We start from the raw sequence: 25,768 nt of genomic DNA on the forward strand, positions 1-25,768 counted from the left end.
AAGAAACTGAAAAGTCAGAGCTTTGAGCAGAGGAGGGTTTATTGCAGGTCCAAGCAAGGAGAACGGGTGGCTCGTGCTCAAAAACCCCAAACTCTGATGGTTTTTAGGGGAAAGTTTTTATAGGCAAAATTTTGACTGAGGGCTGCAGGAGGTGTGACTTTCTCCTGACTGGTTGGTGGTGAGGTAACAGGGCCATGTTTCAGGAACCTTGTGCTCAGCCTGAAGTTGCTTAGTTCCTGCAGAAGAACTCAAAGATACTGTTACATATATTCCTTGAGGAGGAACCAGGGTCCTGCCCCAAGGCTGCACTGTTGTTTCTTGACTGCTACCCCCTTGTTTCTTCATCCCCTTCTTTCCCTAATTAGCAACTGTTGAATCTGACCTTTGGAACTCAGGGAAGATCAAGGAGGCTGAATTAAGTTTATTTCCTACAAACAAGAAACAGGGGACCCAGAAAGGTTTTTGTGCCCAGGAGCCCCACACGGTCCCCCTTGGTTTCACTTATAAATGAAAGTTTGTGCACTTTGACCTACATCTCCCCATTTCCCCACACACACAGCCCTTGGCAACCACTCTTCTTGTTCTGTGAAATAGGAGATGTTTATTCCAACAGATCAAACTTGTATTGCATTCCTGTAGCCTGCAGCCAATTTCTATGGCTCTGAGAATTGTCAGGAAGGGTGTGCCCCTGAGCTGCAGGAGATCTGGTGACACCTCAATGGTGAATCTTCCTGCTGCCACAGTAGTGAGCCAGATTTCAGAACAGCAAGCAGAGTAGCCAGGATTTGCCACGGGCCCACAACGTAGAAATTATTTTCTAATCTAAGTCTGTACAATACCAATACCTGGATAAAGGTTTTAAAAAATATTTATGCCAGCAATCTTAAAACCTCCAGGTGTATTCTTTTCAATGGAAAATATTTATGACTTTTTAATTCATCCCAATGTTTATTATCATATGGTTTTACAGGGTCAATATCCATATCTACTGGATATTAAATGAATAAAAATGAGTTAATATTAAATGAAAGGAATGCTACAATGATGTATGTCACAAAACATTCTAAACTCCTGGACACAAAGTACTGTGGAAAAGCTCATATCAGAAAGAATTATTGGCCAAAAGATATATTTCCTTATTAACTGGCCCTTATCTTGATATTAGAAACATTTAATTTTTACATCAAACATTGAAATTATTTGACAACACCAATCATTTTATTCGGAATATAGATCCACCCTCAAAAACCATGAATCTCAGAAAGGAGGAAGGTATTTAAAGAAAGCTGATCCACAATAATGGAGTTTATAAAGAAAAAAAAAAAAGATTTGAACCAGATATGTTTATCATACATATGCATTTTTTTGGTAGTTTTCCTGTATTTTTACTTTCTCTCCAGATACAACATTAAACTCAGTTAAAAGACACAGGATAATGATCCCCACGTCTCCTGCTACCACCCAGTTTTACTAACCCACATTCTTTACTTGAGCCTTTGGTGGAAAAGTGATTCAAAAGAGTTGATGAACAGCTTTCTGAGTTCAGAACTATTGTGAACGAACAAGTCCTGTTCCTTTTCTCAGAAAGTCTGACCTCTAAAACTTCCACCATTGGGGCTTCCCTGGTGGCACAGTGGTTGGGAGTCCGCCTGCCAATGCAGCGGATACGGGTTCGTGTCCCGGTCTGGGGAGATCCCACATGCCGCAGAGCGGCTGGGCCCATGAGCCATGGCTGCTGAGCCTGCGCGTCCGGAGCCTGTGCTTCGCAACGGGAGGGGCCACAACAGTGAGAGGCCCGCGTACCGCAAAAAAAGAAAAAAAAAAAAATTCACAGCCAGCAAGGATCAGAGACAGAATTTGAGCCAAGTGGTTAGATAGCAACGTCTTACTCTTTACCACTGCTATAGCTGGTGCTCACTGATGCTGTTGAACAAATATTGAAGTTGGAAACACGGGCTTGCTTTGGCCAATGATAAATGAGAGCAGTGATGTGTCAGTCCCACTGGAGACTTTGGGGGACAGGTGATCATGGACATGTATACCAAATAAAGCTTCCATTGCGAGGGTGCCTGAGTAGTTACAATGAGCAGAAAACTCCTGTGAACCAGCATTTGTGTCGTATAGGTGAGAATTAAAGACTTTTTACATTAAGCCTATTGAGACTTTGTTTCCAGTAGATTTGAGGTTATTGATGTCTCATTGCGAAAAGAATTCAGTGAGAGACAAAGTGATAGGTAAGAAGTGGATTTATTTAGAGTGGATTTATTTACTCCACGGACAGAGTGTGGGCCATCTCAGAAGGCGAGAGAGCCTCGAAGTATGGGGTGGTTAGTTTTAATGGGCTGGTAATTTCATAGGCTAAAGAGTGAGAGGATTATTCTAATTATTTGGGGGAAGAGGCAGAGATTTCCAGGAATTGGGCCACTGCCCACTTTTTGACCTTTTATTGTTAACCTCAGAACTGTCACAGCGCCGGTGGGTGTGTCATTTAGCTGATGTGTTACAATGAGCGTTTAATGAGGCTCAAGGTCCACTGGAAGTTAGATCTTCCACCATCTTGGACCTAGTCGGTTCTAACCAGCTTTTGTCATGTTTTATGGCTATGTCATTCTTTTAAAGGTTGTACCCCTCTCCCTTCCCTCCTAATAAGTTTGGAATTATTCATTACTACCACCCTGACACAGACATACTGCCTATACAAATATGACGTTCATTCAGCATCACTGAATCCAGTTTGGGGAGGGGATTCAGAATGTATATGATTTACCCAGTGAAGGCAGGACACAGGGAGAGAAAAAAGTATAAGCAAAGACCCCAAAGCAAAAAAAGCATGAAGCTATCAAGAATTGCAAGTGGTTGAGAGGACTAAAGATATTCACATTAGGATAAAGCCATAAAGTACACAATTATTCCCATATAATTTGACTTGTTTAAGAACTGATTTTTTATCTATAATCCATTGTTTAAAGTCATGGTAAATAAAGAGTTCTAAATTACTTATTAGTTTCTATACTTAGTGATGTCAAAGAATCTTTCATTTCATTAAGACAAGTGTTGGGGGCTTAATTCTGTTTCATTGCTGTCACAGAATCACAACAAAATTTTCAAATGAGACTGATTCTAAGCAGTCATACCAGCTGTTAGTGGCAGAGGATAAACTTGCAAGGTCTCCTGACTCCCAGTATTTTTTGCTTCTTCCTTGTTCCACTTTTAATTTTTATTTCAAATTTGTAGGTGAGCCAGAGTAATTTGGTAGCATATTATTTTAAGGACAGATTCACAAACTGTTAAAATATTCGCTGATGGTATAAATACAAATGAGCCCAATATCCCACCAGGAGGCTTAGGGCTCCAAGCTGTAGAATAATTCCCGTTGTTCTGCAGGCTTTGGTAATTTTTTTTCACTTTGTGTGACAGGTAATGACATTATGAAAATTGCACTCATTATTTCTACATTTTAGGTACGTATTATACCCTTTGATAAAGGCACTCTTTGTCTGATTAAAGATGGACATTTACTACTTATCTTTTTATATATGGAGACCAACATTTCTTTCTCAGTTGGTACAAATCACCTATGAATTATTTAGAAAACTTTGCCAGGATAAACTACCTTTGCTAAACAAACATTGCTTTGAGATGGGGTCACCCATGGCAAATTGTATTGGGATGATGTGAAAGACACACGTGTTTACAACAAAAGGGCAGGTGTAATCTAAGGGCGATGAAAGCCAGCAAGATCTACTTTTTCAGCAGCAGAAAGTTTTGTTGAAATCTCAACTTGGGTCAGAATTTGAATCTATCTCTATCTCTCTTATGTGCAAATCCAGCCCTGTAATTGCCTATACTCTGCTATTGTCTTCCTGGAAAATTGGAGAATTGATGCAATATTGATGGAAGTTCTACAAGATGAAAAAAAAAAAGAGTTAAAAAAAAACAGTGAAAGTTTCTATGAATATAGAAATTCTTTCACCATAGGTTTCTTGAGAGTGTCACTTACCCTCCTAGATAATGAAAAGCTCTTATGTATTCTTACACTTTCTCTGCATGTTGCCATCAGTATTACTACTCTCCCTCCCCTTCACACCCTTCCCCAGACACATGCACACATATGCATCACTTTTTGTATTTTGCATATCAAAATACGTTCATTCAATCACATTTCCTTTATAACAGCTTCTTCAAACAATCTCTAATTTTACCCATCTGGTCATGCAGTGTGTCTAAAAGTCCATAGAGTTCATTTTTCATAACGTTGACAGATTCTCTTCCATTTCAGCTGACTTTTTTCCCCTGAGTCAGCATTTCCCCTCATCTATGCATGAATATTGTCCAGGAAGAGAAGTTGTGACTACAGCCTGTACAGAGCAGCTCTAGGCTCTTCCTTGGGAGTGAGTTTGACATAAGAAAATTTTAAATGTTCGTGTCTTTTAGCATATAATACTAAATGATCCATTTCTGGTCATTCTACTTTCTGATTCAGTTTCTAAAGGCACGTTGCTGTGAAAAACAAAGAAAGTTTATAAATAATGTGCCTCATTTCCTTGCATCTCAGCAGAGAGAAGAAAAGATTGAATGAAACTTCTCCAGTTCTAAGGGAAGAGTAAGCCAGGTATCCATGTCTGTAAATTCTAATATTTGAAATTTTTCATTGAAGGAGTCTCCCTCCTCTGAGATCCTTCCTCATTTCCTCTTTGTCCTTCTCTGTCTTGCTCCTACTTTGGGAGCCTGACCGATATAAGATTACATCACCCTGGACAGCTAGTTCTTGCTAGTTGACTTCTTTTACTTTTTTTTATTTTTTAATTGAACTATAGTTGATTTACAATGTGTTAGTTTCAGGTGAGGAGAAAAGTGATTCATTTTTTTTTTCAGATTCTTTTAGCTTATAGGTTATTACAAAATATTGAGCATAGGTCCCTGTGCTATACAGTAGGTGTTGGTTACCTATTTTATATATAGTGCTGTGTATATGTTGATCTCAACCTCCTAACTTTTCCCTGCCCCAACCTTTCCCCTTTGGTAGCCGTAAGTTTGTTTTCTATGTCTGTGGGTCTCTTTCTGTTTTGTATATAAGTTCATTTGTACCATTTTTTTCCAGATTCCATATAAAAGTTATATCATGATATTTGTCTTTCTCTGTCTGACTTACTTCACTTAGTTTGAATCTCTAGGTCCATCCATGTTTCTGCAAATGGCATTATTTCATTCTTTTTTATGACTGAGTAATATTCCATTGTATATATACACCACATCTTCTTTATCTGTTCACCTGTTAATGGGCACCTAGGTTGCTTCCATGTCTTGGCAATTGTAAATTGTGCTGCAATGAATATTGGGGTGTATGCATCTTTTTGAATTATGGTTTTCTCCAGATATATGACAAGGAGTCTGATTGCATCATATGCTAACTCTATTTTTAGTTTTATAAGGAACCTCCATACTGCTCTCCATAGTGGCTAGCTGACTTCTGATTGGGGTCAAACAACGGGCTTTATTAGCAGAAGGAAAAGAGGTTGAGGTATTTTGTCCCCTACCTACACATTCTGGGCCACTTTTACAGCAGTGGTTGCATCATTTCATGGGCTCAGCTACTATCTGTGATTCCGTTTCTTTAGTTCCCATCTCACGCTGGGCTCTGTTGATACTATTTCCTCTCCTTGCCAATTCAAAACTAAAAATGCTATTACTGCTGTTACTAATGTCTTGGTATCTCAACCAAGTTCTTTTATTTGGGTTCTCTCACCCGTACACCCAAATACACACATCCCTGTAAGTACCCTCTCCATTAAAATATCTTGCATCACTTAAGTTAAATTTTGTTTTCCACCAGGTGCTGGCTGGTATAATCAGCTTACTTGGTTACTGTGTAAATTACAAGTGTCACTCCAGTGGAAGCTACTGCCAGACAATCATCTTAAAAGAGTAAAGCAGGGCTTCCCTGGTGGCGCAGTGGTTGAGAGTCTGCCTGCCGATGCAGGGGACGCGGGTTCGTGCCCCGGTCCGGGAAGATCCCACATGCCGCGGAGCGGCTGGGCCCGTGAGCCATGGCCGCTGAGCCTGCGCATCCAGAGCATGTGCTCCGCAACGGGAGAGGCCACAGCAGTGAGAGGCCCTCGTACCGCAAAAAAAAAAAAAAAAACACGGCCTGGAGACAGATTAAAATGAGCAAAGGACTCGCCCACATCCAACGAAGATGGCAAAACACAATATTGATACTGGTTCCTTATCAGCAAAGAACTTTTCACAAGGATGGAGTGGGTGGAGAGGTAGGTAGGGATTGAAAGGAAGCAAAATTCTGTTCCTGGGTGATGTGACATTACAGATGATGACCAGGTGAACAAGAGGTGTGTCGCCTTTGGGACATAAAGGTATTAGCATCACAATAGTTAGATTAAATGTCAAACAGGTGTATAGTTTCTGCACATTGCACAGTGTGGAGTTGGCATGCGTGAAACTTTCTCCCTTCAATATTTAAAATTCTTTCAGTATATCTAGGTTCAATTCAAAGCGCAGTCCTTTCCGAACTTTTTCCTGACTAAATAAATCTACTAAGCACACAGCACAGGTGAAAGAGAGACAGACCAACTATTTTTAAACTGAGACATAATAGGATCTGCTGTTTCATGTAGCAGCTTTCAAGGCAGAGCCTTTTGGGGAAATGTTACTAAATAGAAAAATATTTGTGGCAATTTGGGAGTTCATTTTGAGCCTGCCCCCGAGGTAAATATCACCTAAAGCTCAAAACTGTGAGGCACAGATCATATGTATGTAGAAAAAATTCTAAAAGTTCCTCCCATTCTCCTCTTAGCTGTACTTAAAAATTAATTGTTAGAGTGATGGATAATTTTTGTTATTACAGTCCATTTCTCTAACAGATAAAATAACCAATGTCCACAAAGAAAAATAAATGCCTACAAACAGACTAATGAATCACGTTGGATCAAACTCGTGGCTTCAACTGAGGGTCAGTGTAACCCAGGGCAAGGGTACAACCCTGGAGCCAGGTGCTTGGGTTTGAATTCTGCCTCAGCTGCCTCCTGGCTGTGTAACCATGGGCAAGTCACTTAACAGCTCTGGGCCTCAGTTTCCGCATATTAAATAACAGTATATGGTCCATTTGGCTATTGTAAGATCAATGAGTCTAAATTATGTAAAGTTCTCAAAACCCTGCTCAGCACGTACTAAGTGTTATATAATTGTTAGCCATTATTAGTAGAATCATAAAAGTAAACTTTCTAATTTAAATGATTAAGAGATGGGATAAAAAAAATCATTCAAAGTTTCACTTTTTTTAGGAGTATGGAGAACTGGATTCAAGTCCTCTGCCATGCTTACACCTATGTGATCTGAAACAAGCCAATCTTTCCTTCAAGTCTCTTCTATAAACATAAATAAATAATAAACCTGAATGATAACTTCTTCTGTGCCATGGGTAGGATAATCTGTAAGAGATAAGACTGGTCGAGGGGTATACGATTTAGAAGGCTATTTGAAGACAACCCAAAGGAGAGATAAGTGTAGTTTGAACCATACTATTGGCAATTTAGATGGTGGGAAGTGTTGAGATTCAAATTTGGGGGATTTGTGGATGGGTTGAACAGGAAAAGAAGGAAAAGAGAGCAACCCAAGATATTCTTTCGGTGTTTGGCCTGAACAACCTGATGGATGGTGTTGCCTTTAAGGAAGATGGGAGAGAAGCAGCTTTGGGGGAAGAGAAATCAAAAGTTCAGTTCTGGACGTGCTCATTTGAAAGTTCCAATTCACACGGACATAGAGAACAGACTGGTGGTTGCCAAGGGGGATGGGGTGAGGGAGGGATGGATTAGGAGTTTGGGATTAGCAGATGCCAACTATTATATACAGAATGGATAAACAACAAGGTCCTACTGTATAGCACTGGGAACTATAATCAATATCCTGTAATAAACCATAATGGAAAAGAATATGAAAAAGAATATATATATATATATATATGTATGGCTGAATCAGTTCGCTGTGCAGCAGAAATTAACAAAACATTGAACATCAACTATACTTCGATTTAAAAATATTACAAAAAAAAAAGAAGAAAGTTCCAATTCAATATCCAAGTGGAGACTCAGGCAGATATGTGAAAATGAAAATCAAGGCAGAAGTCAGGGGTCAAGTTATAAATTTAAGAGTTATCAATATTTAATGCTTTCCCAATATTTAGTTAGAGAAGGTCCAAAAAGAGAAGAGGGTCAAAGACCAAGCACTGACTGAATCAGTCCGACATTATTAGAGGTCCAGCGGAAGCCGGCAAAAAAACGTATTGACGAGAAATAGCCAGGAGAGTGTGGTACCACCAAAACCAGGACAAAGACATTTCCAGAAGCAGCAACACTCCAGCTCTGGACATCAAAGAGTCCTTTCTTGAAGACAAAAGAATGTCTGTCCCCATCCTAATTTTTTTTTTTTTGTGGTACGCGGGCCTCTCACTGTTGTGGCCTCTCCCATTGCGGAGCACAGGCTCCGGACACGCAGGCTCGGCGGCCATGGCTCACGGGCCCAGCCGCTCCATGGCATGTGGGATCTTCCCGGACCGGGGCACAAACCCGTGTCCCCTGCATCGGCAGGCGGACTCCCAACCACTGCGCCACCAGGGAAGCCCCCCATCCTAATTTTAAAACAGCCAATTACACATCATTGAGAACAGTTAACTAGATCTTAAAAGTTAGATATGTGTTGTCAAGTGAAGGAATAACTATTTTGGTTGAAAGCAGCTCACCATTTGCGTGTTGAAGACTGATGGATGGAACAGAATCCCACTGGAAAGAGGCGTTTTTCACCATCAGCACAGAGCCACCGTGAGTGTGACTGATACAAGGAAGAGCCAGGAGCCCACACCCTGAATTTCCCTGCAGCAAGCACAGCTGCTTCCCCTCTGCTGCGTGTTCCGATGGTTTCCGGCAGCTTTCAAAACCATTTAGGAACCCACGGTAGCCAGCAGCTTCCAAGATCACTGCCGAGAGCAGAGCAATTCTGTCTGAACCAAGCACACAGGAAGATGGGGCAGAAACAGCCCCTATCTCTATTGTGCACATCCGGCACAATTCTTCTTATAGGAATATGCAACTCAACTTGAGAATATAAGTTTTGTTTCGAAAGATAAAAGCAAGTAAAGATTTGCACTCTGAGGAAGCAACTTTTAAACAGAAAGGCACTGAAACACTGCAGAACGTGCATGACAGACTCAGGAGCCCAGGACGCAGCGTTAATGATGCTTTTATGGCCTCATCTCTTTCCATTTGCCTCCCTTCTTGGAGCCAGACCCCTAACACGATCTGCTCTGTGGTTTAAGCAGTGTGTCTGCAAAAACGTCCTATCCTGAGGCCCTGTGTTCGTGTCACTCGAGAGAGATTTAGCGGACTGGATGGGCACACCGCCATCCACCAGAGGGCTGATGGCAGTACTCAGCATTTTTGTAGCTAAGACGTTAAATAAACAATAAATAATAATAATGTTGCCAAACTCAGATCCAGCTGCTCACTGCTCAAAAATCAATGCTTGAGAGGCAAGTGTTGGGAGAAAGGAAAGTTGCTTTTAATCAGAAAAGCCCCACAGTCTGGGGGGAAGGTGATTCAGTGTCCCCCAAAACCAACTCTAAAGATTCTGCTTGGCCATTAAACTTTTTAAAGGGAAAAAGTGAAGTACTCTGTTAATCATTGAGATAGGGGGTCAGAGTCGTCACCATCTCCCATTGTTTGTAGACTTGTCAACCCCTCGTGATTTTTCTTTATTATATCTTTTTTTTTTTTTTTTTTTTTTTTTTTTACGAACCCGCGTCCCCTGCATCGGCAGGCGGACTCTCAACCACTGCGCCACCAGGGAAGCCCTGTCTTCACTCTTGACTCAAGCTCAGAAATGGTATGGGGGGTTGGTGTCGGTAAGTCAGAGTCCACAGACAAGGTGACCGGGGCCCGTCGCTCCAGCATGTAACACAATGTGTTTTCCACCAGCGATGCAGTTTTGGACGAATGCCCTGGCACAAGTCGGCAGCATGGATGTCCCCTGCTCTGCTTAATCACTTCAAGCACCTTCTCCAAAGGGCACCATACTCTCCCAGGAAATATGGTCTATTTTAAAAGCCAAAGGAAAGTGGATTTTCCGTATGGGTGCAACTGAGAGGGAACAGGCCTGCCCAAGGCCAGACCAGGGCAGAAAAAGGCTGTGTTTTGTTGTGATTTCTTTTCTCTGCATAAGCACATCCATCTCAGCATGCTGCACTTTCATTCCTACAACCGCAAGATCTTTTCAACCAAAAATCAACCATGCATGCACGCTGGTTCCTCTCTCTGTCTCACACACACACACACACACACACACAGACGAAACGTGGCTCTGGCTCCTCTTGGCATAGATTTTGGTTCAGCTTCATTAGGCCAACCATCTGGGTCATTTCAATTCTGTTTCCAGTCCCGAAATAATTGCAACATCTGAACAGCCGTTCCCGCAACGCCACCTCTCCCTTTCCCCCTCCCCACAACCAGCTGCCCAAGCGTAAAACTTCATAAAGATAATGCTTGGGGAAGATTGGAGAAGTTTTTTTTTTAATCCACCTAGGATCAGACAGTCAGAGCTCACCTCCATGTTGATCAGAGCAGAGAAAAGCCCGTTCTGTCCCGGAATAATTACTAGGAACCGTGTATCCTCCCCCCACCCCTGCTCTGAACCCTCTGAACTCTCGGATGTGACTAGGCTCATAACTGGGACAGCATCCAACACACAAAATGTGAGTGCGATTTCATCCGCATCCATCCAAACTGTACTGAGACACTTGCTAGCGCCTTTGGCCTCTTCCCGACTGCTGGACTTTTTATGCCAAAGGAAATTAGTAGAGTTTAGGTTAACATAATCACTTGTGGGCCCTAAGACTCCCGAAGCTTGCAAAGGGTAAGTGCCTAATGTATACAGAAATATAATTGTTGGAAGACACAGTCTATGAAGTCCTTCTATTACTGAGTTTTTAAAGTGTGGGATTTTAAAAGTTGCAGAAAATAAAGACGGGAAATTCGTAACAAATTCACCAGCCAATTACTACACCTGATCATGGCCAAGTAAAAGTTGTCTTCAAAGATGTAAGTAGCAAACGTATGTATACCAAGGAGGGAGGGGGGTAGGATGAACCGGGAGATTGGGATTGACGTATATACGCCGCTGGGTATGAAGTAGTAACTAGTGAGGACCTGCTAGTTCAGCACGGGGAGCTCTACTCAGTGCTCTGTGGTGACCTAAATGGGAAGGAAATCCAAAAGAGAGGGGCTATATGTATACGTATAGCTGATCCACTTCGCTGTACAGCAGAAACGGACACAGCAGTGTAAAGCAACTTTACTCCAATTAAAATAAGTCAAATTAAATTAAAAAATAAAGATGTAAGATAAAGACTATCAGAAGTAAAAGGGTTTCGTTGTTTTTGTTTTGCTTGACTGATTTCTTAAATGTCTTTGCTTCTCCCTGCTGCCTAATTTATTCCTTTATCCAGCCAATATTTATTAATTTTTCCATATTTGTTACCACCTGCTAAAAGCTAAGGAGAAACTGTGAACCAGCCAGACACAACCCCCGCCCTGACAGAGCTTCTGGTCAAGTAGAAGATACAGAACAGTAAGTAAGATTTTACGATACAGCGAAGTAACCGTGCGAAAGTGAGTACAAGGTGTTATGGAAACTCTTAGGAAGAGTAACCAACCCAGTCTCGGGGAGTCGTAAAAACATCTCAGGGAAACAACTTATCAGATAAAACTTGACAGATGGAAAGAATTGAAGCAGATAGGCTGGTGTCTGTGTCTGTTCAGGATATAACAGAGGACCATAGACTAGATGACTTAAATAAGAAACATGTCCCACAGCTCTGGCGGCTGCAAGTCCAAGGTCAGCAAGCCAGCCTGGTCCACTGAGGGACCCCCTTCCTGCTCACAGCCTCCCTTGGCCTTCCTTGGTGGGTGCACAGAGGGAGGAGATCTCATGTCTTGTCCTCTTTTTGTAAGTGCATGAATTCCTTCACGAGGACCCTACGCTCATGACCTAATCTAACCGCAATGACCTTCCCAAACCTCCACCTCCAGATACCATCGCATCAGGGCTTAGGGTTTCAACATGTTAATTTGGGGGGATGCAAACATTCAGTCCATAACAGTTGGGAAATATGTATTCCGGGCAGGGAAAACACTGTATGTGCAAAATTCAGGAGGTTGTAGAGATCAAGGCTCATTCCAGGAATTAAAAGTGACTGTAGGGCTTCCCTGGTGGCGCAGTGGTTGACAGTCTGCCTGCCGATGCAGGGGATGTGGGTTCGTGCCCCGGTCCGGGAAGATCCCACATGCCGTGGAGCGGCTGGGCCCGTGAGCCGCTGAGCCTGCGTGTCCGGAGCCTGTGCTCCGCAACGGGAGAGGCCACAGAAGTGAGAGGCCCGTGTACCACAAAAAAAAAAAAAAAAAAAAAACTGGAGAAAGCTGACAGCTGACATTCAAGAGACGCTTGTGAGATGGAACTTGGCTAATGACTGGATATTGGGGAAGACAGATTTCTAGGAAGTATTTAGAACTTTAAACATCTTTTTAAAGAACTTTCAGGAAGCATATTTTTTTTATCAAGACTTGGTCATCAGTTGGACCTAGAGATGATCATACTAAATGAAGTAAGTCAGAAAGAGAAAGACAAATACCATATGATATCACTCATATGTGGAATCTAAAATATGACACAAATGAACTTACCTGCGAAACAGAAAGAGACTCACTCACGGACATAGATAACAGACTGTGGCTGCCAAGGGGGAGGGGATGGGGGACTGGGAGTTTGGGGTTAGCAGATGCAAACTAGTATATACAGAATGGATAAACAACCAAGTCCTACTGCATAGCACAGGGAACTATGTTCAATATCCTGTGATAAACCATAATGAAAAAGAATGTATATATGTATAACTGAATCACTTTGCTGTACAGCAGAGATTAACACAACATTGAAAATCAACTATATGCCAATAAAATTAAAAAAAAAAAAAAGACTTGGCCATCAGTGAGATTAGCTGGAATCTCACAGTCTTTCTTGTGTTTCTGAGAGACTTTCATGAATTCTAAAGTCTGTCAACATCGTCAGTAGCACAATGTACAATGTTTTCCCAGTGAAGATAGTAAGCCCAACGTGGCAGGTGGGGACAAACCTAAGGAAGCAAGAGGTATTTGCTTCCCTCACCCTCCACATCGTCTAGCTCTCGCTTTGCCTTCTGGGGCCCCCCACCCTCTAACCACGGAGGGCCTGACACTGATGCTGGGGTCCCCAAGCTGCCCTCCAGCCTTGCTGTCTTGGACAATCCCCGACTCTTCCATGCTGCTCACATCTGTTCAAAGGCAACTCTCCCCTCAGCCAGCTGCTGGGTGGGAAGGAGAGCTAACATCAGTCCCACAGCTCATAGCACTTTATCCTTATATCAGAGTTTTAAGTCCACCGCTGGCTGACGACGACGATGTCACTTTTATCTGAACCTACGTTTGCTTATCTGAAAAGTTAAGTCATTGAAGTAGATCAGAGGTTATGCATTCACATGCCTATATGGAGGCTGAGTGTGTCCTGTGGATGAGCTATGCAAACTGGGTGTCAGGTAGCGGGCAGAGGCGGTCTCCTTAGGGACCTCGCCAGTTCCCACCAGTATTCAGCTTCAGTAGACAGCTGTCCTGCGTGCTCAGTGTTGACACACCTCCACATTTTTTCAAGAGAATCTGGATATGCAGATTTTCTATGTAATTATCCAATTTCCAAAAATGTGGCAGTGTAACTAATTCAAACTTCTAAAATTTGTGAGCCAGCTCTGTGTAGGCCAAAAAAAACACAGCTGTCGGCCAAAAGTGGCCTGGGAATGACCGGTTGGCACCCTCTAGATTGGACAATCTCTGAGGCTTTTCTCTAGCTCTTTAACTGTGGGGAAAATCTGAGATGCTTTCACCTTCAGGAAGTAATCCTTAAAACTGTGGAATTCTAGACTCCAGAGCAGACCAGAGGTAAACATAAGTTTGAACTGTCAGGTTGCTCTGAGTGTCCTTCAAATTTCAGCAAATAAATACTTCATCAATATATATGATTAACTTCATTTTTGTAAGGTTTGAACCTGTCCAATGTGGTGAAGGCTGAAAATGGTCATTTCTAAGACTAAATTGTTGCTTTTATCTTGACCCAAATTTAAATAGAGTTTAGCTATGTTAAAATTAACATCATCATATGTATATATGTGTATAACTGAATCACTTTTCTGTACACCTGAACCTAACACAACATTGTAAATCAACTGTACTTCAATAAAAAATCATATAAATAAAGTAATTAAATTAAATCAATATCATCAGGGTAATGTTATATTAAAACAATGTACAAATAGATTTTTTCCACTTATGAAACATGAGGATAATAATAAAGGGTCTTTGTTAAATTACCAAGCATTTGTTACTTCTCACGTTATTTATTATTTTTTTGCTTTGTTTTATTTTGTTTTTTAACAAATTCTGCTAACATACCCTGTCACAGTGAATTTTAAAAGCCTCTGATCTTAAAGATCATCTATAAAATGTGAGAAGTGCTAAATATTCTTTATTTGATGCTGTATATAAACCACACTAAAATTCCTTTCCTTAAGTAAAAGGCAATATTGTAGATCGAGGATTTTGATTAAATTGGCATAGTCAAGACCAGGAAGATAAAGTGGACACACGGTCAGTGTATCTTCAGCCCTCGTCTTAACAGGCAAATGAACACAACTTGAAACACAGGTGACTCTTGCTCTGGTCTATGAGACAGTGAAGGGAGCTTCCCAGTACTTAAATATATGTGTTGTCATTTGTTATTTCTCACCATCCTCTGGGTTGGCTGGGCAGTTCCTCTAGTCTGGGCCAGCGGGGCTAATCTCTGTGGTCAGCTGATGGCTCTGCTGAGGCTGGATGGTCCAAGATGGCCTCACTCTCACGCCATGTGTAGACAGGCAGTTTGGTCTCAGGGGCCTCAGCTGGAGGCTGCCTCTGCTCCATATGCTGTCTCACCCTCCAGGAGGCTCACCCATGCTCCTTCCCAGAGTGGACTCAGGGCTGCAGAAGGAGGAAGACAGGGCAAGCCAACTGGCTCATCCTAGCTACACACCAGCCCCTATTAGTATCTGCATTTGTAACTTCTGAGCTACTCCAAGTTCTCTCCTGGTCTCTGATTAGGCCGTGTCTGATAATGTCCCATTGGCCTGGACCTCAGACCTGTTCCCTCTCTACCCCACACCCCTACCCCCCTCCCCAGACCTGCCAACAGCACAAATGACCCCTCTGTACCATCTCAGGAACCGTGCGATTTTGTGAGACCTTCACTACTTCAGAACACACATCTTTTTTTTCTTCTTCTTCTAAAGCTGCCCATGTGGTATGAAGCACTTGGTAAGGCTCTCTCTTCTCTGGATTTCATGTGGACACAGATCTCTATTTTGTTTGGATGCCCCTCAACTTATCTTAGGTTTTGACCATCACATAGACAGTCTTGTTTGAGACCCAAAGAGCTACGGCACTGGATTCCTTTTGAGAAATTCAGGCCTCACCTGCTTCTATCCCTTCTATCCTTCTCTTTTGATCTTCTCATGTCAGGAAGGTCCTTTTCTTGACCAGCAGGAAAATTTTCTTAAATTGCATTCTCCACCTTCTTTTGCTCTGTGAGTTAAGCTCTATAATGACTCCTCCAAGCACTGGCTCAATAGCTTTCAATTCAAGTCCTGAAGAAGGTCTGATTCGCAATGGATCAGCATGAGGTCTAAAGGTCAGGTTCGGAGCTTCAGAGTTATGACCATTCAAGAGTTCAGACAGGAAGACTTTATGAAAGCTCTCTCTTCACCAGAGGTTATCTGATAATGGGGAAGAATGAAATGGTCATTTTCAAAATAAGCTAATCATGGCTTCTATCTTGGCATACATTCAAATGGAGTTTGACCACATTAAAAATTAACGTCATCTGGGTGCAACCATGTGCAAATAGGTTTTGTCCATTTATGAAATTTGAGAACGAAAAGATAGCGCCAGGTGATTTTTTTAATGCCTATAAAATGACTAATAACTTTGAATTGACATCTTAGGCGGCCTTAGTCCAGCTCGTTTGCATATATTCGTAATGCTCTAGAGTCCCTTAGGAAGAAAAAAGAAACATTTACTCAGCCATCACTTTGCATGACATGGTGTTTAATTCTGTTTTCCAACTTGTTCAAAACACTCCCTTGGAATAGCTGAATAGTTTTTCTAAATCATACTTGTAAATTGCTCCTAAGAAGGCAAAGGCTTTAGCATGTTATTTTTATAACCTATACATCTAAAGTTATTTAAATATGAGTTTTTATAAAAGCGTAGAGATAACCGGCCAGGAATTTCGTGTTAATTTCCTAAACTTTATTACTTCAACCAAGCCTAGTGTGTGTACCATAATTTGGAAAGCACCGTTAGCACAGATGTTATAAGAAAAGTCAAGGAATGTTTCAGAGGTGGAATCCTACCATTGAATACCACTGAGCCTAATGTTTACTAAAACATTTTTATCTTGGAACTTCCCTGGTGGTCCGGTGGTCAAGACTCTGTGCTTCAACTGCAGAGGGCACGGGTACCATCCCTGGTGGGGGAACTACGATCTCGCAGGTCGCGCGGCACGGCTGGAAAAATTTTTAAAATAAAACATTTTTCCCTTTTGTTACATGCCATCACTAAGTTATTTTTCATCATATTGTTGTGTGTTTTTTTATCTGGTTATAAGGACCCAGAAATAAAGCATCATTTCTGGGAAGTAAAGAGAAAATACACAAGAAGCAGGAGAAAAAAGAAAATAGCAATCCAAGGGTTTCTTAGAAAACAGGCATCAGTAGAAACATAGTATCTTGAAAACAGAGATGACAGACCTGCTGTATGCTGACCTCAGATCCACTCTGGGGACCACATGTATGGTGGTGACCATGAGGGTCATTCAGATGGAGGAAGGATTGAAAATGATACCACGCTTAAAAAACCAAAAGACCTCTGAGAGATTGCAATGCATTTAACAGAGGAGACTCAGGGTGTGATGGTTAATTTTATGTGTCAAATAGACTGGGCGAAGAGATACCCAGGTAGTTGGTAAAACATTGTTTCTGGGTGTGTCAACAATGTTTAATGTTAACATTAATGTTTAATGTTTTGATGGCATTAGCCCACAGTGTCCCTCTTTGCCTGGCAAAGCAATAAAGCGATTTTTTTCTACTTCACCCAAAACTCTGTCTCCGAGATTCAATGTGTCGGGGTACAGAGGCCAGACCTGGCTTTAGAATCAGTAGACTGAGGAAAGAGTATCATCCTCACCATTAGATGTTGTGGGCGGATGACATCTAATCTATTGAGGGCCTGGATGGAAGACAAAGGGGCAGGAAGGGCTGATTCGCTCTCTCTGAGCCATCCATCCTCCCTGCCCTCAGATATCGGCCTTCAGACTCCAGGACCTATACCGTCCGCCCCCGATTCTTGAGCTTTTGGGCTTGGACTGGAACTCACACCACCACCAGCTTCCCAGGGTCTCAGGCCTTCAGCTCAGACTGAACCACACCACCAGCTTTCCTGGTTCTAAGCTTGCAGACGGCAGATCATAGACCTTCTCAGCCTCCGTAATCACGTGAGCCAATTCTTATAGGAAATCTCCTATGGGTCTGTTTCTCTGGAGAACACTAACACATGGGAAATTCAGAAAAACGCCCTTTAAATGTGGGAAGTACTGTCAGGGGAAGAGAAATCAGTCTTCCTTTATTGACCCTCTAGGCACAGAGGTTTTTTCCAGCCAACCGTAAGGCATCTCTTACAGGTGGAGATGTAGAAAGACCCATGGGTCCCCATCACCGTAATGTACAACCACAGCAAGGCCACCAGCTGACAGAGGTGCTGTCAAAGGAATCTGAGTATCAGACAGGTGATAGGAACAGTTGAATTTTAAGTTCCTTTATGTCCTCTGGCCTGAGATTTATAGTCAAACAGCATGGGTGCTGGGAGCACACATCTACCAAACCTGGGCTCTGTGAAGCTCAGTTTTACCATCATCCTTAAAGTGGTGTGCACATCAGAGGGCCCCTTTGTGGGTTATCAGACATTCACAGAGTCAGTGAGCGCTCAGGGCAGAGGCAAATACAGCACATTCTCAGGAAAGGAAATCCATCCCCTTGAAGATCTCTCAGAGAATGATTCAGGAATCCAAAGACAAAGCATCAATGAGGACACACCTGTGTTTACGGCAGACGTTGAAGAGCAAGAGAATACAGAGCAGCGGCAAGAAGAGAAGAATCATTGTTAAAAAACCCGGCCATCTGAACTTTTTTTTTAAAATGTTTTAAAAATGCATTTTACAAAAACCTTTGAAACACAAGGGGTCAGGAATCGTTTTTAATGTTCTGCACTTGAACGTGGCAAAGGCAGCCTAGCTGGAGGCTGGGCTCTCTGGTTGGCGTCTCTGGAGTCGGATCGATGGCATCCGACGCAGCAGAGTTTCTCCCCGTCTGTCTCTTCCATCGTCGTGGACCCCAGTTCCACCGACTCCATGCAGGGCCCCAGAGTTGGGCCCAAGGTTTTCCCCTTTTATCCAGAGGAAAACGTCCTTCCTGAGAAGTGCATTTCTGTTTTTCGGTTTTGAGTTAGGGTTTTGAGTGGGTCCTCTGTGTCCCCGGAGGACATCCTGCTACCTCGCATGTGAGCGTGTTCGGCCTGGCGGTTCAGCCGCCGGAACGCACGCGCCTTCTATTCGTTTTCTGGTTGTCGAGTGACCCCTGCTGGTCACTGGGAGATGTTGCCGCCTTCCCTCATCTTGTTTCTAGTTAAATTCAGCTATCCGGCTGGAACTGCTCGGTTCACCTTTGTTTAGTTGTGACAGCTTCTATGAATACCTGTCGTGCGATAAATGTCACTTTCATCGCATTAAACTCAGGGTTTTGAAAACCGCTCCCCATAAAATGGTGAAATTCACAGCAAAGGAAAACATCTCTGCTGGTGAATCTTAATGATTCAGTGATCTCGTGCTGACAGAGGAGATGACAATTTTTATATTTTCTTGAAAAATACTAGTCGGCAACAGACACGGGGACTGACACGTTCTGAAGCCCAGCTGGCGGCACAAAACATTTGCTTGAGCCTCGCCCGGTTGCTCCCATCGATGGAACATCTATATCTACCCAACCATAGAGCAAGGTAATCTACGGCTTACACAGCAGAAAGGATTACAAATGAGGCTAAAAACATCCCAGCATTTCAGAAGTCAGCAGCCTAGCCTCCCTGGACCTTTCTATCTGTAAAACCATTGGCGTTTGTCTATTGAATAATTTTTTGTTTAGTGCACTTACTGTGTAAAAGGCTTGAAATAGGGCAGGGAAGAGAATGGGTAATAAACAGAAAATAGAATACAGCCATAGGTTAGCTGCAACAATATTAAATCTGTATATTTTGAGCCTCTTACCTGCTCGTATGTGTTCAATAATTTATTTCAGTGGAGGTCAGCGTCTTCTACTGAGATTCTCATCTGTTGTACAGTGAGAGAAAAAGCAGTAGCATATACTTAATTACCTTAATATTGTAATGACTAGCAACCCCCCTCCAATAACTCACTGTAAACAAAGCTACACCTTTAAAAGGATTGTACTGTATACTCTTATGGAAACTAATAGCAGCTCACTTTAGCCAGAGCTGAGATGGGCAAACTTTAGCTCAGCCAATGACGTAGGTCCCTTAAATCTCTTTAGAGGAAACACGAGCCGCGACATTTTCAGTAGTCTCAGAGGTCAAAAGGGAAAGGAGATTGGATACTCATTGGCTACATGGATGTGTGTGTGTGAATATGTACAAATGTTCCGTATACACAAATACTCATACGTAGATGTCCAAACCCTAACGTGAATGGAAGAATCATACTGATAACTAAACACATTTATGGGATTTGAATGAGGCGTTGCCTGTTGCCTTGTGATTTTCCTCTGTTAAATTTTAGGCACGTGTAGCATATCACCTCCCTCTCTTTAGACTTTGCAAACCAAGCTATTATTTCTTCTATTTATCAGTACTTTCTCTTGAAAAGCCAATCCTCCATAGACGCGGAAATACTTCTGTTGTATTTTTTCTTTCCTCTGAATTCTCATCTCTGTTTGCCTTCAACCTGGCAGTGAAATGCCTCAAAGTGAATACAATACCCCAGGCTTTTTAAAAAGTCTTCAGGACTTTCTAATAGTAAAGACCTTGCCTGGGTTTGAAAATCAGCCTGTTTAGAAAACAGTAAATTCACAGCTTTATCCATTGAAAGTCTTATCACAACTCTGCTTTTTATTTATTGGCATGGCTTTTTCTCTCTCAAAGATCTCTTTACTTTATGTGGTTCTTACAACATCTTGACCCTTTCAGTCGACGTTAATTTAACTAAATATTTCTGCTTCTCTGTGTATTTTCCCTTGAAGTTCTCATTTTTTGTTGATGTTCTGTCTTTTAACTGTTCCTTTTGTTCCATTTTCCAATACTGCAGGGACCCTTAGAACTTGGAGGAAACATTTGCAAATCTACACTGACTTCTTGTTTATTTATGGCTCTTTCAGCAATGTTCTTTTCTTTGCAAGGAGCTCAAATTAACCAGCAAGAGCTAAGGTCATACTCAAAACATACCTCTGATTTCAACCAAAGAATAAAGGGAGAATAAAAATTGAAAAATATTTTAAGAATCCTAAAGGTACTCTGACTCGATTTAAGGTATACATTATAAGGTACATCGTTCTTTTTTGCAGTGAAATGGTGTGGTCTCTGGATGTATCTCTTTTTCCACCCCACTTGAGAATTTAAACTTTGTTCAGTTTCACAAGATGAGAATTCTCCAAATACCGTGGAATTTATCTTAATAAAAAAGAAAACAAACCCTGCTCAGTTCCTTCATTTTACAGTTTTTTCCTTGAGGGCATCACCTGAGGACATCATCTGGATATCACCTGAGGGTATCACCTGAGGGCATCAGTGGAAGTCTGCTGGACAGTCTGTATTGGTGGCACACCTGACCAGCCTGGACAGTGGCTAAGTGTCACTGCTGTTCTAAGGCTTTGGCTGTATTCTTCTCCTGACTAAGGTATAGCTGTTTCCTCATCTTAGCTATAGCCAGGCTTTACAAAGTCTGTATCATCAAGTTTTCATTTTTAGTGTAAAAGTATCTTATGGTTGATGCCATTGTCTGTTCCTTTTATCTGGCAGGTGCCTATGTAGATAAGCTCCTGAATCTGGGGTCACCTACAGGCCATCCTGTGCCTTCAAATACCGGGTGAGTGGAAAGGCAGTTGAGTCATCTCCACCCATTCTGTAGATGATTTAGTGTGAACTCCAATTATTTCCATGGTGCTCTTCATGTCTCTACTACTGGCTCCAAACGCCAAGATAGAATCACAGACTTGCACAGCTAGAATGGAGCTCAGTCCAGCCCCTTTACTGTATAAATAAGGACTAAAAAGTAGCTGAAGAAAAAAAAAAAAAAGTAGCTGAAGAAGTTACGGGATTGTCCGTGGTCACAAACGTTGGCCAATGACATAGCTAGAAAAGTATCAGGTCTTTGTGGATTTATATGTATGTATGGGTAGATGTTCATGCAGAATTTGCCATAGACAGCAGACAGTCTGAGCTCTTCACAAATCCTGGCTTTTATAACCCTTATAGCAGCCTTCTGAAGTAGATACTCATTATCCACCCAATTTCAAAGATGAGGAAACTGAGGTTCAAAGAGGTTAAATAACTTTTTCAAGGTCATGTAATAGGGAAGCTTTATGTTCTGCTACAAGTTCATCACTAAAGGGATGTTGCCTATAAGCTTAAATTATACATAATGGCCCATCTCTGGGACACCTGCCTCCCAGGTAATGAGCATTAAGCTAAAATACCTTTGTTTAGCTCACAGGAAACATCCTGACCAGGCCCACCTGTGAATGGCTGCAGGAAAAAAGAAATTCACACATCTTCTCCAGAGTCGTGCCAGAACCAGGAAATGTTTGATTTTACTGCCTCTCCTTTTAGCTTAAAAGAAGCTTGGGGGGCTTCCCTGGTGGCGCAGTGGTTGAGAGTCCGCCTGCCGGTGCAGGGGACGCGGGTTCGTGCCCCGGTCCGGGAAGATCCCACATGCCGTGGAGCGGCTGGGCCCGTGAGCCATGGCCGCTGAGCCTGCGCGTCCGGAGCCTGTGCTCCGAAAAAAAAAAAAAGAAGAAGAAGAAGCTTGAATTCTAACTCAGCCAAGACGATTCTTTGGGATGGTAGTCCACCATCTACTGGGTCTACTGGCCTTCTGAATAAGGTTGCTATTCCTTGTCCCAGCACCTCATTTCTGGTTTTATTGGCCTGCTGTGTAGCAAGCAGTACGAGCTTGGACTGGGTAACAATCACATACCTGGTAGGTGGCAGAGCAGGGAAGGAACCCCAGGCAGTCTGGGTCCCAAGCCTGGTCTCTTAATCACTATCTTTCACGAAGGTCAAAGTCAGTTACATGTCATCAAGGTGTCAGCCTGTTCCAGCTGATGCGTAAACTACTGAGCACAACATGAAATTAATCAGTGACATAGCCACTCAGGGGAGCAGCCCTGGATTTCATGTCCCGAACGCACTGCTAACAGATCTACTCTGTCCCTTGTGTACACAATTCATCTTTCACCACATCCCACTCAAGAGCATTATTTTTCTTCCATTTAACCCCTCTTTGTCTCTAACATATTCTCTCTCTCTCTCTCCCAACACCATCACCTCACCCCCCAACACACAGTCTCTGTCAGAGAGATACAGGGAGAATCTCTGCCCTCATCTGAGGAAACTGGCCTCCAAACCTAAAAAGAAGTAGTGAAAAATCTAGTTAAACGTAATATAATGTAAGGTAAGCTCTCGGGCCATTTCTAAGTATAAATGGAAATTAGTGGGAAACTAGACTTTTGTGACTTCTTACTGCTGCATAACAAATTACTTCAAAATTCAGTCCTTTAAAACAGTAAACATTCATTGTCTTGCAGTTTCTCTGGGTCAGGAATTCAAGAGTAACTTACCTGGGTTGTTCTGGCTCAGGGTTTCTCATGAGGTTTTAGTCAAGTTTCACCTGGAGCTGCAGTCACCTCAAGTTCTCTAAGAGTTTGTCTGAAATTAGATTTGACCGAGGTTCACTTATATAGCTGGTAAGTTTGTGCAAACTGTTGGCAGGAGGCTTCAGCTCCTCACAGAAGGACTTCTTGGTAGGGTCTCTCGAGTGTCCTAATGCAACGGGTTGGCTTCCCCTTGGGTGAGTGACTCAAGCATAAGCAAGGCAGAAGCACTGGCTTTTATGACTTGGCCCTGGAAGCCATTCACCATAATTCCTGCTACATTTTCTTGTTGAGAAGAAAGTCGCTAAGTCCGTTCATCTTCAGAGTAGGAGGGTGGAGGGATTAGACTTTATACCTTTAGTAAGGATTATTAAACCTGTCTATTTAGTAATAAGCTCTATTGAGTAAATATTAAGGATATATTTTTAAAACACTATTTAAGCTCCTAGATTTAAAATATTCCTATAAGCAGTATATCCTCTCTCCAATTTTCCAGAACTTTCCCCATTCCAAGTTACATAGCGCTGTTGAAAAATGAATCTCCTGAGTAATTTGGGGTTCAGCTACACAGCATAGTGGCTCCTGAATTGACATCCATGAAAATCAATTTTAATTCATTCATATGCGGCTAAGTAAAATATTTTAGGAGGTACCAGATCAAACATCTGCTCTATTTCTTTTGACTACTACTTCAGTAATTGAATTATTTTGGGGAAAGCAATCAAATGAGTTTCTCGTAATTATAGACTGTTGATTTGTTCATATTTCATGTCCCTTACAACACTTAAGTGAGCAGGTTGTTTTTTTTCTACAAAGCACTTGTTCCATTATTTTACTAGAAGCTAAAGCAATCTTATTTACCCAAGTGACTTGCTTCTCAATTGAAATCTGTTTCTTAAGAACAATGACAAACTAAGAGTGTTTATCTTATTGTTCCAAAACTGAACATGTATTTCTCTTCTGGTTGATTGATTTTCACTGCTAGGAAACAACAGCAGGTGTCCTCAGAAATGCTCATTTAAGTAAAGCAAGAATCCACCAAACAAACATCATTCAGATAAACAGAAAACACTGCTTCCTCTTGCTGAGTCCACAGCTGGGTTAACAGAATAACATAAGTCAAAGAGTCAGTGTATCTAATTAGATCAGACAACATATTTCAGTGAAAAAGTAATCAGATCAGATGTTTAGCTCATTTGCTCATTCAACAAACATTTGTTATATATCTGCAGCGTACCGAGGGGGAGAAGTCAAGATGGTGGAATAGGAGGACGTGGAATTCGTCTCTCCTCACAAGTACGTCAGGAGCACGTCTACAAATGGAACAGTTCTCACAGAGCACCTGCTGAACATTAGCGGAGGAATTCAGACACCTAAAAGGACAAGAAAAATCCCCTCGCCACTGGGTAGGATGAAAGAAAGAAACAAGAAAAGAGCAATCAGGAAGGGACCAGCAGCCCTGGTGGGGAGCTGAAGGTGAGGGGAGGTCCCTGTGCTCAGAGAAACCCCTCACAGCAGGGGAATCAGCTGGGACAGAAAGGGATCTTCAGGAGATTGGAGGGGAGTGCAGGAGATGGTCTGTGGAAGACAGGACAGAGTAAGAACTGTGCACATGGTCTGTGCCGCAGCCCTGCACACCCCAGCCTGTGTCATGAGTCTCCTGGTGCAGAGGGGCACTGGGTGCTGGAAAGTGGGGTTTGGAGTGTGGACCCAGGGAGGGGACAGCTGCTGGCTGTGAAGAGCCAGCCTGAAGGGACAGGAGTAAGGAGCTCCACAGTCAGGAAAGTTTGCAGAAGCAGCCTGGGACACCACAGAGGCAAGGCATAATTCTTGAGTGGCTCGCAAGGGGTGGGCCACCATCACAGCCCCCTTCCCCACCCGCTGGCCTCTTCAGCCTCCGTGGGCACTGGGAGGGACTCCCATCTGAGTCAGCCTCACCCACCCCTCAAGCCAAGGCCTCCTCTGCCTGCACAGGCTCCGAGGTCCTGAGCGCCACCCATGCCAAAGCCTCCTTGGGAATCAGCCCTGGGTGCCCCTGCCTGAGGCAGGAAGCCACCGATGCTGGCGGGGGCTGAGTGCTAAAGCGTGGGGTTAGGAGAGCGGATCTGGGGAGAGGACATCTGTTGGCTGCGTGGTTACAACAGAGGGGACGGGAGGGAGGGGCTCTGGGGCCAGGAATGCCCCTAGGGGAAGTGTGGTCTGCCTAGGAAATGAGGCGCCATCATTGAGCACTGCACAAGGGGCAGGGCTGCCACCTCCCCACATGCCAGCCCCTGCCTCCGTGGGCACTGGAAGGGACTCCCACCGGAGCAAGTGTGCCCCAGTCTGTCACAACTGCCTGATAGTCCCCACCACTGCAGCAACTCGCACACACACCCCTCGTGGCCGCCGTACCCCTGCCCGACCTGAGCGCGTAAGCGTGCCCTGGTCAGCCGCTGCTTACGCTTCTTCTCGCCTGGGCATGGAACAGACACCTGAGAGTGGCGCACATGCAGAGGTGGGGTCAAAACCGAAGCAGAGCCCCTGGGGCAGTGCGACTAAGGAAGAGGGACGGAAACCTCTCCTTGCAGCTGCACACGCCGTGGATTAAATCCCCGAGACTGGCTTGGTAAACCCTGCATCCGTGGAATATCTGACTGGACGGTGAGTGCTCTCACAACC

This window comes from Neophocaena asiaeorientalis, unplaced genomic scaffold (genome assembly GCF_003031525.2).
Source record: "Neophocaena asiaeorientalis asiaeorientalis breed wild unplaced genomic scaffold, Neophocaena_asiaeorientalis_V1.1 scaffold7, whole genome shotgun sequence".
Classification (NCBI taxonomy): domain Eukaryota; kingdom Metazoa; phylum Chordata; class Mammalia; order Artiodactyla; family Phocoenidae; genus Neophocaena; species Neophocaena asiaeorientalis.